Below are 12749 nucleotides of genomic sequence, written 5' to 3'. Positions count from 1 at the left end.
GGGGTTGATGTTCCGGTCTTTTAAGATGGACATACTCCCAGGCCTATGGCCCACCTGCATGTCACATGTATAGTATTAGGTTATTGGACTTTTCTGCATCATCTCCTCTAGTATTGTTTTAGGCCAAATAGTGATTTGCCATCTTCTTGTCCTACTCAACCCTTCGTCTACATCCATTCTCATGGTGAGCCCTATCACTGGCTGTGGGTGTTCTGATGGCACTGGCAGCACACTTACTAATCTGGACCTGCCCCAGTCTCTGATCTTTCACATCCACTTAAATGTAGTTGACATGTGGCATATCCTATGCATAGCATTGTTATGGCACAATATGGATGTTGGCATTGGTAATGTGTAAAGCTGATGTTGGGAATGTGTGGTAGATTGGATTGCCCTGATAATCGTAGCAGTGTCCTATTTCCTGCTCTGAATGTGCAGGTGTATTTCAGTGACCAGTTACATGTGTCCTCCCCCTCAATGCTGTTGTCTGAGCAGTATGCCATTTGGGATGTTACATTGTGACCCAGGCACAGGATGGACGCTGACATGTGCAGCATGGGTATGTCCTTTGTGCTGTGTAGCTCCTATTGTTGTTGACATTGGCTGATGTTAGCGACAACTATGGGCATTAACATTTGACAGTACTGGGGCCTTTGTCTTTTTTCAGGGGATTACTGGAGCTGTCATCCTCGACCCTGTAATTTAGGTGTGAATGATCCATGGGAAAGTTACTGCCATTGGCTACTTGAGCTGCACACAGAGTGGAGGTGGTAGTGGCAACTGTTGTCGCTTTTACTTTCCAGTTTTCAGTATGGCTAGAGGTTGTTATTAGGGCCCTAGTTAATGTAGGGGGTATGGTGGCTGACGTGTGCCGGGATGTCAGTTTGACATTGTGCCCTTCCCTCCTGGCGTGGCTTTCCTTTTGCTCCATTGTTGGCATGGCAGCATGCCCCCATGGGTGTAGTGTAATGGTGTGTCCCAGCTTCTGTCTGTGCAGGCCATGCCCCCATGCCATCCCCTTTTGCCCATGCCACTCCATGTATATGATGACTCCCATGCATTATGTGGTCAGTATCCCCCCCAGTTGTAGTTGACATTAGTGCATGGTAATTCCCCATGCGACTTACCCTGCATGTGAGTTGTCTCCTGGTAATCTGCGCTGTCCTGTCCTTGAATCCCTGTGACGATCTCCTCAGGGATGACGGCTGCGACCATCTCCTCCATGTGGTCCAGGGGCTCCTGGTGTGCTGGACTCCCACCTCCAGTCTGCAGTGCTGCCTTCCTGTTCCTGGCCATTTTTTCCTTGATCCTGCACTTGCAGTCATGCCAGCATTTCTTGCACTCGATGACTGTTCTGCGTACTTCTGCCACACTGTTGATCTTGTCGACAATTTGTTGCCATATGGCCTCTCTCCTACTAATAGGCAATTTTGATGTGACAAACAGTTGGTGCTGGTGTTCCGTCACCTCTTTAACCAGAATTTCCTGCTCCGCTGCACTGAAGCGACACTTTCTTTTCTTCTTAAAGGTGTCCTGGTTCTTGTGTGGGTCCTCCTGGCTGGTTCCTGGTCTGTTATCATCTTCCTGGGGGCTGTAGGGGCATCTGGGATCCATTTTGGCTCTCCTCTGCAGATATGGCTGTGTTTGCGGCGATTATTGGCGCAATTGCTAAAAAAAAAGTCGCATATACAGTGTGCGGAGTCATAATGCAAGTTACGTCGCGTTTGCGTTGTTTTGCTTTACGAATTGCTGCAGTGGTGTGCGTAAAAAAAAAATGACTCACACCTGTGATTTGCGCCGTCGTGTGTCAAAGTATAAATTTGACACCCGTCCGGCGCACAGATATGGTGTGAGCCCGCTGTAAAAATTTTGACGCAAAACTGCGCCGGCGCAGTTTTGCGTCAAAAAGTATAAATATGGGCCCAAGTATTTTCTTTCATGTGTGTGCGTACTGTGTGACTACAGTGGTATTGCAAGAGTTTTGAATGTATCCTAGTTCAGCCTTGGCTGCTCTGCTACAAGCTATCTCTAGCTGCCAGACACTGACTACATTTCACTAATAAGGGATAACAGGACCTGGTATAAGGTGTAAGTACCCACTGCAAACCAGACCAGCCTCCTACAGATACCTACACAAGTGGATCAATATTCAGTCATCCTTGTTTATTACAGTGCTGACATATTTGTAGTCTATAGGCTATCTGTTGGAAAATGGGTTATTGGTAGGGCAGGTAGGTACCTACACCTAGCAACAAGCCACTAACCTCCACATAGGTACAGTTAGGTCTCAGTAAATTAATCCCAGCTCAACCCTTGGTAGCTTGGCAACGAGCGTCAAGGCTTAACTTAGGAGACAAAGGCCCTCATTACGAGCCTGGCGGTCTGTGACCGCCAGGCTCGCGGTTGGCGGGAGCACCGCCGACAGCCTGGCGGTGCCCCTTAGGGCATTCTGACCGCGGCGCTTTGGCCGCGGTCAGTGCAGGAAAACCGGCGGTCTCCCGCCGGTTTTCCGCTGCCCGTCAGAATCCTCCAAGGCGGCGCAGCATGCTGCGCCGCCTTGGGGATTCTGACACCCCCTACCGCCATCCTGTTCCTGGCGGTTCGCCCGCCAGGAACAGGATGGCGGTAGGGGGTGTCGCGGGGCCCCTGGGGGCCCCTGCAGTGCCCATGCCAATGGCATGGGCACTGCAGGGGCCCCCGTAAGAGGGCCCCGCTTGTATTTCACTGTCTGCATAGCAGACAGTGAAATACGCGACGGGTGCAGTAGCACCCGTCGCACCTTCCCACTCCGCCGGCTCGATTCCGAGCCGGCGTCCTCGTGGGAAGGTTGTTTCCCGCTGGGCTGGCGGGCGGCCTTAAGGCGGCCGCCCGCCTGCCCAGCGGGAAACTCAGAATGCCGGCCGCGGTCTTCAGACCGCGGTGCGGTATTCCTGCGGCGCAACTTTGGCGGGCGGCCTCCGCCGCCCGTCAAAGTTGTAATGAGGGCCAAAGTGTAAAGCATTCAAATATCACAAAACAGTAATTAAATAAAACACAGGAAACAGTTTAAAAATCCAAAACCAATTTATAAAAATAGTTTATATTTTTATCTTTAAAATGACACAAAAACGATTAAAATCGGTTCAGGGGAACCGGAGATATGAATTTTTAAAGAATTATTACTTTTCTAGCGCTTAGAAACAAAAAGCGCCAATCGGGTCATCTGGTTGCACCAGGACCGGGGCAAAGTCAAACTTTCAGGCCGACCGCGATGGAGCCCTGCTCGGCTACAGGTCGCGGGAGGCCTCGGTCAAAAAGTTACCTTCTGACTTAGTCTTTATTTTGAAGTTTTTCTTCACCGGGACGAACCTGCCAGTTGAATCCGACCTCCTGGAGCCCTTGTCCGGATACGCGATGTGGGTTTCCTCGGTGGAGACTTTTACCTTCGGACTTAGTCATTTTTTCCAGATGAAAATCCTTCGACCGGGGTAAACCTGGATCTTGATCCGACGTCCATGGAGCCCTTCTTGGATACGATGGCTGGGAGGTCCCGGTCAACTTTTTACGTTCGGACTTAGTCTCTTTTTTGGAAGTTTTTCTTCACCGGGACGAACCACGAAGTCAGGCCGGGTCGCGGTTGAGGCAAGCCGGCTAGAATTTCCGCGGCAGGTCGGTCCCTCTCTGGAGCTTTTTTCTAAAAATTCTCAAATCTTTTCCAAACTTCTGAGGCTTCACCCAGATGTTCTTTTAAGGTTCTTTTGGGGTCCACAGCTCACCCCAAGGGTCCAGAAGTTCTGTGATGTTCCTTGGGGGGTGCGGACTTCAACTCCCAGAATGCACCTGGCGCAAACTCCTTGTTGGCCACTGGACAGTGGTCAGCTGGTCGCTTTCTTCAGGAGTTGGTGCAGGGGACTCTGGTTTAGCAATTTTTTACCTGTAGCAAACAGGGAGTCCCTCCTTGAACCAGTTGAAGCCAGGCAAAGTCCTTCTTGTGGTGAAGCCCAAGTGTGCAGCTGGTGCAGTCCTTCTGAGTGCAGGGTCCAGGTGCAGGCCAGGGGTCCAGCAGGGCAGTCCTTCTTCTCCTTAAGTTCCTTTCTTGTTGAAATCTGGTAGGGATCTGAGGCGTGGGTGCAGGTCTGCCAGTTTTATCCTTGCTCCTGGGTGAAAAGCAGGGGGGCCCTGGTTCTCCAATCAGGGACAGGGTCGTCCCCCTGTGATGACCACTTCCTGGGAAGTGTGGCAAAAATCCATCCCAGAAGGCAACAGTCTCTAAAAATCCAACATGGATGAATCTGATTTTTGGAGGTTACATCTGGCTGAGCCCACCCACTGGTGTGGCTAAAAATCATAAACACACCCCTCTCCTGCCCTCTCCTAATCTAATCAAGGGGGCACCTAGTTGTCTGGGGTTGCAGGATGTGGGGGTGTTGCTGGGTGCTGCAAATGTCCTTCTCTGCCTTTGAAGACCAGTTTGGCAGCCCTCCCCCTTCCTGCCTCACCATCTGCTGAGGGGAGATTCTCTCCCCCAAGCACATTCCTTTGTGTGAAGTCAGGCCACTTCACACCTCATCAAGGTAGCCTGGCAGAAGCTGCTGCAGGCTGGCCAATCAGAGCACAGCAGCAAAAACAATGCAGAGCTGAAATTGGCAACTTTTTAGGTAAAGTCTAAACTTTTTACCTGAACTAGTTATATTAAATCCAACAACTGGAAGTTGTGGGATTTATTATAACAATCAATTTGATACCAAATTCTTGGTATGTAACATTTAAGGAGACTTTAAAATTTAAAATAAAGTCTGCCCATTCTAGCCTATGAAGGCCATTTACTTCAATGAGGGAAAAACGAATTTGGCTGTTTTTACCTCACCAGGGCTTATAAATCTATTTTTATAAAGTCCCTGCTTATAGTTACATGGCACCCAGCCCTAGGGGCACATAGGGCACACCTTAGGGGTGACTTATATGTAAAAATAAGGTAGTTTAAGACTTGGGAAGTACCTTTAATTCCAAAGTCGAATTTGCATATAACTTTAATTTAAAAGCAGCCAGCAAGGGAGGCTTGCTTTTAAAATGACACTGGGCACCTCAGCAATGCACCTAGGTGTGCACCACCTATGCTGTGGTCCCTAAACCTACATGCCCTACCATATACTAGGGACTTATAGGTAGGTTAACTTAGCCAATTATAATTAGCCTAATTTGCATATCCATTTTACACAGAGCACAGGCCCTGGGACTGGTTAGCAGTACCCAGGGCACCTTTAAAGTCAGGAAAACACCAGCAAAAAGTGGAAAATGGGGGCAAAAAGTTATGGGGCCTCTGCAATCAGCCCTGTTTTCTCACACTATCCATTGCAAATAAATAGTTTTTGGGAGACAGGCCACATGTGCGTTTGTGTTGGTAGTGATACTCAGCCTGACCCAGCCTGTGATCTGTCCCTTCCTATATTGACATTCTCTCGAATACCTCATTAATATCACATGCTTTTCACATTGTACACCCCAGAACATTCTGAAAAAAATCACTATTGGACATAGATAGAGAGTTTGTTGTGTTTATTTACAGGTGGTCTTGAGTTACAGGTTCAATGTGATGAAAAATAACAAACAGTGAAGGGATGTCATGGTGGAAGTAGTCTTTAGAGTAGCTGCCACAGCATGTGAAGTCCAATGTCCAGTGTCTTACTGTTAGACATGACAGAATCAGGGTGGTCACCCCTAACTTTTTGCCTACGTCTCTCCACTTTTTGACACTGTTTTTGCTGGTTTTTGGACTCTGGGCATTTTACCACTGCTAAGCAGTGCTAAAGTGCATACGCTTTCTCCCTTAAAACATGGTGACATTGGCTCATACCCAATTGGCATATTTTAATCTTCTTGTAAGTCCCTAGTAAAGTACACTACATGTGCCCAGGGCCTGTAAATTAAATGCTACTAGTTGGCCTGCAGCACTGGTTGTGCCACTCACATAAGTATACCCTTAACCATGTCTCAGGCCTGCCATTGCAAGACCTGTGTGTACAGTTTCACTGCCACTTCTACTTGGCATTTAAAATGACTTGCCAAGCCTTAAACTCCCCTTTTTCCAAATATTAGTCACCCCTAAGGTAGGCTCTAGGTAACCCATAGGGCAAGGGGCTGTGTAGGTAAAAGGCAGGACATATATCTGTGTGTTTTATATGTCCTAGTAGTGGAAAACTCCTAAATTTGTTTTCCTCTGCTGTGAGGCCTGCTCCTTCCATAGGCTAACATTAGAGCTACACTTATATAATGTTCGAGTGGTAGATCCTGATCAGAAAAGGGTAAACAGGTCATATTTAGTATGGTCAGAATAGTAAAACAAAATCATCCTACTTATTGGTGAAGTTGGATTTCATATTTCTATTTTAGAAATGCCACTTTTAGAAAATGAGCATTTCTATGCACTTAAATCCTTCTGTGCCTTACAATCCACGTCTGCGCTGGGCTGGCTGACAGCTCCCTTGTGCATTTCACCCAGACAACCACAAACACAGGATGCTCAGTCACACCTACACACATCTGGGCTGGAAGGGTGGAGGGCCTGACACTTACATGTCAAAGGACAGTGCCTGTCCTCACACAATGTACTGCCAAACCCCCTACTGGGACCCTGGCAGACAAAGTTATACTGAAAGGGGACCTTTTGCACTTCAAAACCACTCTTTGAAGTCCCCCCACTTCAAACGCACTTGTGGGTATATAAACTGGGTCCCTGACCCTACCAATTTAGACACTTCTGGAAACTTCAAGATACTCCTTTGGAAAGACATTCTGCCCCAGAACCTGCAACCTGCCAAGAGGAACTGCCTGGCTGCCCAAAGGACTAACCTGGACTGCTTTTCTGAGAAGGACTGCTGCCTTGCTGTCGCCCGTCTGCCATTGTCGCCTCTGGCGCTGCTGAGAAGTGCTCTCCAAGGGCTTGGATTGAGCTTGCCTTGAAGTCTCAGGGCCAAAAAGACTTTGGCCCTCGTTATGACATTGGCGGTAAATCCCAGTTACCACCATGCTGGCTGCAGCCAACATACCGCCGCCGCGGCAGATATCCGTTCACCATATTATGACACACACACACCAATCCGTCACTGTTCAGCCACATACACAAATCCTCCACACCAAAGGTCAGTGATAAACTGGCGGTATCAAAACCCACACCGTTATGCCAACAGAACAACGCCCATCACATTATGACCCTCGAATCACCACGGCGGACATTTAAATGGCGGTAAACCATTCGCGGTATATACCGCCGCGCTCAAAATATATACACACATACAAAACAATATCACATTGGACAATTCAAACAACATACACCTGACACCCATACACACACCACACCCACACACCCACACCACTATAAAACACCCACCCACATTACCCACAAACCCTTATGAATACAAACCATTGGCACGAAACAGACACAACAACCACAGACAAAACCAGAGCCACACACTACCTACACCTATACACCACCCACACACCCCACAACATACACCCAAACACATCACCCTACACACCCTCACCTACACAACACACATGGCACTAGAAAGACTCCCCCGATTCTCAGAGGAGGAGTTAAGGGTCATGGTGGAAGAAATCATCAGGGTAGAGCCACAGCTATTTGGAGCACAGGTGCAGCAGATATTGATAGCTAGGAAGATGGAGCTATGGCAGAGAATTGTGGACAGATCAACACCGTGGGACAGCACTAAAGAACTAGGGATGACATCAGAAAGAGGTGGAACGACCTACGGGGAAGGTACGTTCCATCGCAGCAAGACACCAACTCACTGTACAGAGGAATGGCGGTGGACCCCCACCTCCTCCCCCCAACTAACAACATGGGAGGAGCAAGCCTTGGCATTCATGCATCCTGAGGGCCTGGCAGGAGTAGGAGGAGGACTGGACTTTAGTGAGTCATCTCTCTACTACTACTATCCCACTACCTGCATGCCATCACATGCCCCACCCTCACTCCCATCACTCCACCACCTCCCACACACCCCATCACATCTCACTCATCCCAGTGCCAAGCCCTCCATGCCATACCAATGCATGGACACCTCTCACATACCTGCATGAACACCTATCAGTAAGGCATGCACACTAGAGAGAATCAGCTATCCCACCACATACCAACGTACACAATGAAAACTGCAGGGCAAATACAAAGAAAGAGGACAAGCCACGCATGATCAATATGTCAGACACAGAAACAATAACATAGCATTAACATCCCCACAGATATCCCAGTCAATGTCAGTGTTGAGGAGGTGCCAACAATATCCAGTCTCCCCACAGAAGAGGCCCACAGTGATGACAGCAACTCTGGACTTCAGGATCTGGATGACCAACCTGGCCCATCCGTGACCCCTGGACAGCCGGTTTCCCAGGCACAGTCACACATCACCAGAGAGTCTTTCCCATCAGGAAACACCACCACAGCACCCACCCAGTGTACCCATACCTCTGTCCCCAGGACACGTCAATCAGCAGTGTGTCCACCTCTACAGGGACCTCAGGGCACACCTCGACCCAAGACAATCAGGGACCTGGGGTCAGTGGCATTGGTCACATGGCTTGGGGACAGAGGCACAGGACAACAGGGAAACTGGGGGGAGTGCTGTGCACCAGGGGAAGGACAGGCCCAGGGAACCGACTCTCCAGGAGGCACTTGCAGAGATCCTGGGAGCCTACCAACATAACCAGGACACGATGGGCCAGATCCTGGACAATGTGCAGGAGAACAGGTGGCTTCAGGAGGGACAGTACCAGGGGATCAGGGAGGACTTGCAGGCCATCAACACCACCCTGGTCTCCATAGCAGGGGTCCTGGCAGACATGGCCAATATTATGAGGGAGGCAGTCTCACAACAGCAGGTCCCTGCCACTAGCCAGACATCTGAACTGCCTTCCACCTCTGCTGCCGCTAGTGGACAGGAGGCCCCGCACAGGACGAAGAGGTCACCAGTTCCCCTCCCCCTGCAGAAGGAGAACCACCCCGCAAACATTCCCTGTGATCCAGACAGAAGCCAGAGACACTTGCCAAGACCCCCGAGAGGAAATTGACTCTCCCTTGTGTCCCACACAGTCACCCTGTCCACCTTGAACTGCCATTGCTCCCATTCCTATGTCCCCTTGAACAATGTATCTGTGCTACAAATAGACTGGAACAATACCCTGGACTTCATCATTAACCCATTCCTTTGCACTTGCCCCTCTTTTACCTAGCACTTCAATAAACACCCTTGGAAACAATAGACATATGGAGTATGTCAAATTTTTCAAATGTGTATTCATTTAAGCAGGTTCAAGCAATGCAATTCAACTGTACACTAAATGAGCATATGTTAATGACCTGTAGCTGGCTGCAGTGATCACAACAGGAACTATTGTGAGGCACCAAAATCTGTTAAATAAATTGCCAAAGGGTACAGTAAGTGGGCATAGAAGTGGGAAATAACAGCATGCCAGTGTCATAGAAATTAAATATAATTATAATGAATGTGAAGTAACACTGTCTACCTGTGTGTCATTAGAAGTACTGTCTGATGACTGCTGTTCTGTTGTCCTCATCCTTATTCTCTGCTTTCTCATCCTCACTGTCCACAGGGACAAAAGCTGCCACACGGGCATCTCCAGCCTCCTCCTCCTGCAGAAAAGGCACATGGCGTCTCAGGGCAAGGTTGTGCAACATGCAGCATGCCACTATTATCTGGCACACCTTCTTGGGTGAGCAGCACAGGTATCCACCTGTCAGATGCAGGCATCTGAATCTGGCTTTCAGGAGGCCAAAGGTCGGTTCTATAATCCTTCTGGTTCATCCATGTGCCTCATTGTAACATTCTTCTGCCCTTGTCCTGGCATTCCTCACAGGGGTCAGCAGCCAAGATAGGTTGGGGTAACCAGAGTCACCTGCAAATATTGATGGACAACATTTAGCCACACACTATCCTACATGACCCACACCATAGATATATACACCAACATATACTGGGTGGGGACCAGGGCTCACCTATTTGTCTCACCCTGTGCCTCTGTAGTTGGACCATTACATCTGTAATGCTGCTATTCCTCAGGAGAAAGGCATCATGCACCGACCTAGGATACTCAGCATTGATGTGGGAGATGTACTGGTCCACCAAGCACACCATCTGTACATTCATAGAGTGGAAACTCTTACGATTTTTGTACACCTGTTCATTCTGACGGGGGGACTAATGCAATATGTGTTCCATCAATCGCCCCTATTATATTGGGGATATGTCTCATTGCATTAAACGCGGCCTTCAATGTGGCCAAATCTTCCACCTGGGGAAATACAATGTAGCTGCACATGTGTTTAATCAGGGCAGACAACACTCTTGTCATCCCTATTGAGAACATTGGCTGTGACATTCCTGCTGCCAAGCCCACTGTCACTTGGAAAGAACCAGTTGCCAGGAAATTGAGCACAGATAGAACTTGCACAAGAGGGGGGATCCCAGTGGGGTGACGGATAGCAAATATCAGGTCAAGCTGTAATTGGGCACACAGCTCACTGATTGTGGCCCTGTCAAGTCTATAGGTGAGGATAATGTGCCTGTCCTCCATTATTGCCAAGTCCACCAGGGGTCTGTACACGGCGGTATGTCTCCATCTCCTATTCATCCGCAGCGGTAGCAATCTATGGGCAAAAGAGTGAGGAGCCGGTCACAAACTGAACAATCGGGCTACAACTGAATATTGCATGCTGTTAATTTGTGATGGCTAAGTGTGAATTGTCCAGTATGTCCAAATTTAAACAGTGACGCAACAATTATTCAGGGTTTGCTCCCCAACCCTGAAATGGCATCTGCTGTCCTGAGTGGAGCTAATTCTGCTGACGTTGTGCGCCGTTGCAGGAGGCGGTCAGGAACCGCCGTGCAACTCCTCAATGGATAACATTGGGCCCTATGGGTTACAGTGGCCAATGGTGATCTACGCCGGTGGTGACGGTATTCACCACTGCTGACGTGACCGCCATTTTCTATCATATTCCTCACTTGCTTCCTGATCTTCAAAAGGAGCAGACATACACTGCATGTGTTGCTGTGACCTGTGTCTGGAACCTACCATGACCCGTGTGACTGGGGAAGGGCCCCTGCCTTCACTTCTGTGGAGTTGGAGAGACGGTGAATGGGGTCCTACCCCAGTACGTACCGCTGTATGGGCCTCCAGACCAACAGGTGAGTACACTGTGGGCACGATGCATGTGGCATGAATGTATGGAGTGGTGTGTGTGAAGACCTCTTGTAAGGAGGGTGAGTGGATGTCATCTGGGTGCCAACCAAAGACCCCATTTCTAACATCTACTATCCTGGAAAATGTAAAGTGTAACACTCAACAGAGTGATTCAGTGGCACACAAAGGAATTCCAGCAGAAAAAGGTTAATTCCTGGCAATGATTGAGGTCCTGGCATCCGTACCTCCTGGACGCCTGCGGGAGGGAGGCTCTTCAGCTACAGAATCAGGGGTGCCTGAGGTGAGTTCTTCCCCTGGCATGGCCATTCTTCCACTGGCTGCCCCAGATGTTGAAGGGGCTGATGTTAGGTGGCCAGTGGATCGGGTGTGTTGTTGTCACCTATCCCTGCTCAGGGTGGTGTTGATGTTCCTCAGCACTCTTGTTAGGTAGATCAAGGTGGCATTGTGGGCCTATCACTGTTGTAAGGATTCATGGTGGTAATCCACAGCAGCTGATTGATCTCCCTGTGTTTGACAAGTAATGGCCCATCACACCTCAGGACTATTGGTATGATCCCAAGACTTTAGTGATGGTGTCCTGGGCAGACCCATCCCCAGCAGCCTCATTTCACTGGCCCACACCATCCTTCCCATGCACTCTACCTCCACGTGCCTGCACCCTTGGCACTGTTTGCAACCTACCACTGGGTCGAGGTTCATCATTGTCTGAGGTGTCCAGATGATTTCAGGTATCTGGACTGGGGGGCACAAATGGTGGACTCTGTCCTCAGGACACAGGCATGGGGGTGAATTGTTGTCTGAAATGTTGATGCAACAGGGCTGGGAGGAGTTGTTGTGGTCAGGGTGAGTCTGACTGGTGTCATCTAACCAGGTTCCCCAGATGGGCCAGTGCGGTCCTTAACGTCCACACATCCAAGAGTTGCATCCTCACTGAGGGCTTCATCCAGGGGGAGAGTGCCAGTCTCTGGAGGGATCTCCATGTTCCCAATCACAGAGAGACCTGTTGAAGTTATGGACAGTATATTACAGGCTGTATTGTGACATGTACCTCCAACAGTTTACAGTGGCATTTGTTCCATTGCAAATACACATTGGCTTTGCATTTCTCTCATTATGTGAGAGGCACAACTGCTATCAACTGTATTGACCTCACATTTGAGGTGATGATAAATTCTATTTCATGTCACCTTGCTACAGGTTGTGTGAGTATCTTGGTACTTGGGTAACTGTCGATGCACTCCTATTATTCCAGCAGTGCAGTGAAATCAGTGGCTGGGCATGACTTTGCTTAGCTTATATTGGGACCTAGTCGACTGTCATACTTGCAGACTCCGGACCATGTAGTTGAACATGTTGCTCGTCAACAAGTGGTCATTACATTGTGTATTTGCATAATGCCACATGCATTTTGGTGAAGCATCGTGGGACCTTTGTTTGTCTGTCAGTGATTTTGCACGCATGGTGGGCTGTCCTTACTGTCCACATTATTTTCATCTTGGCTTATCTATTCAAGATGGATCTACTTGATT

At 48.9% G+C, this 12749-nt stretch overlaps 1 protein-coding gene across 1 annotated transcript in view; it reads left to right on the top strand.

Annotated features, from left to right (window-relative positions):
• LOC138301536 (olfactory receptor 5AR1-like) overlaps positions 1-12749 on the top strand; it is a 134541-nt gene that overhangs the window by 87557 nt on the left and 34235 nt on the right. The window lies entirely within an intron of this gene.

The sequence above is a fragment of the Pleurodeles waltl genome, chromosome 6, assembly GCF_031143425.1.
Source record: "Pleurodeles waltl isolate 20211129_DDA chromosome 6, aPleWal1.hap1.20221129, whole genome shotgun sequence".
NCBI classification, from domain to species: Eukaryota; Metazoa; Chordata; class Amphibia; order Caudata; family Salamandridae; genus Pleurodeles; species Pleurodeles waltl.
The sequence above is the reverse complement of the archived record's forward strand: the minus strand, read 5'-3'. Positions and strand labels throughout refer to the sequence as shown.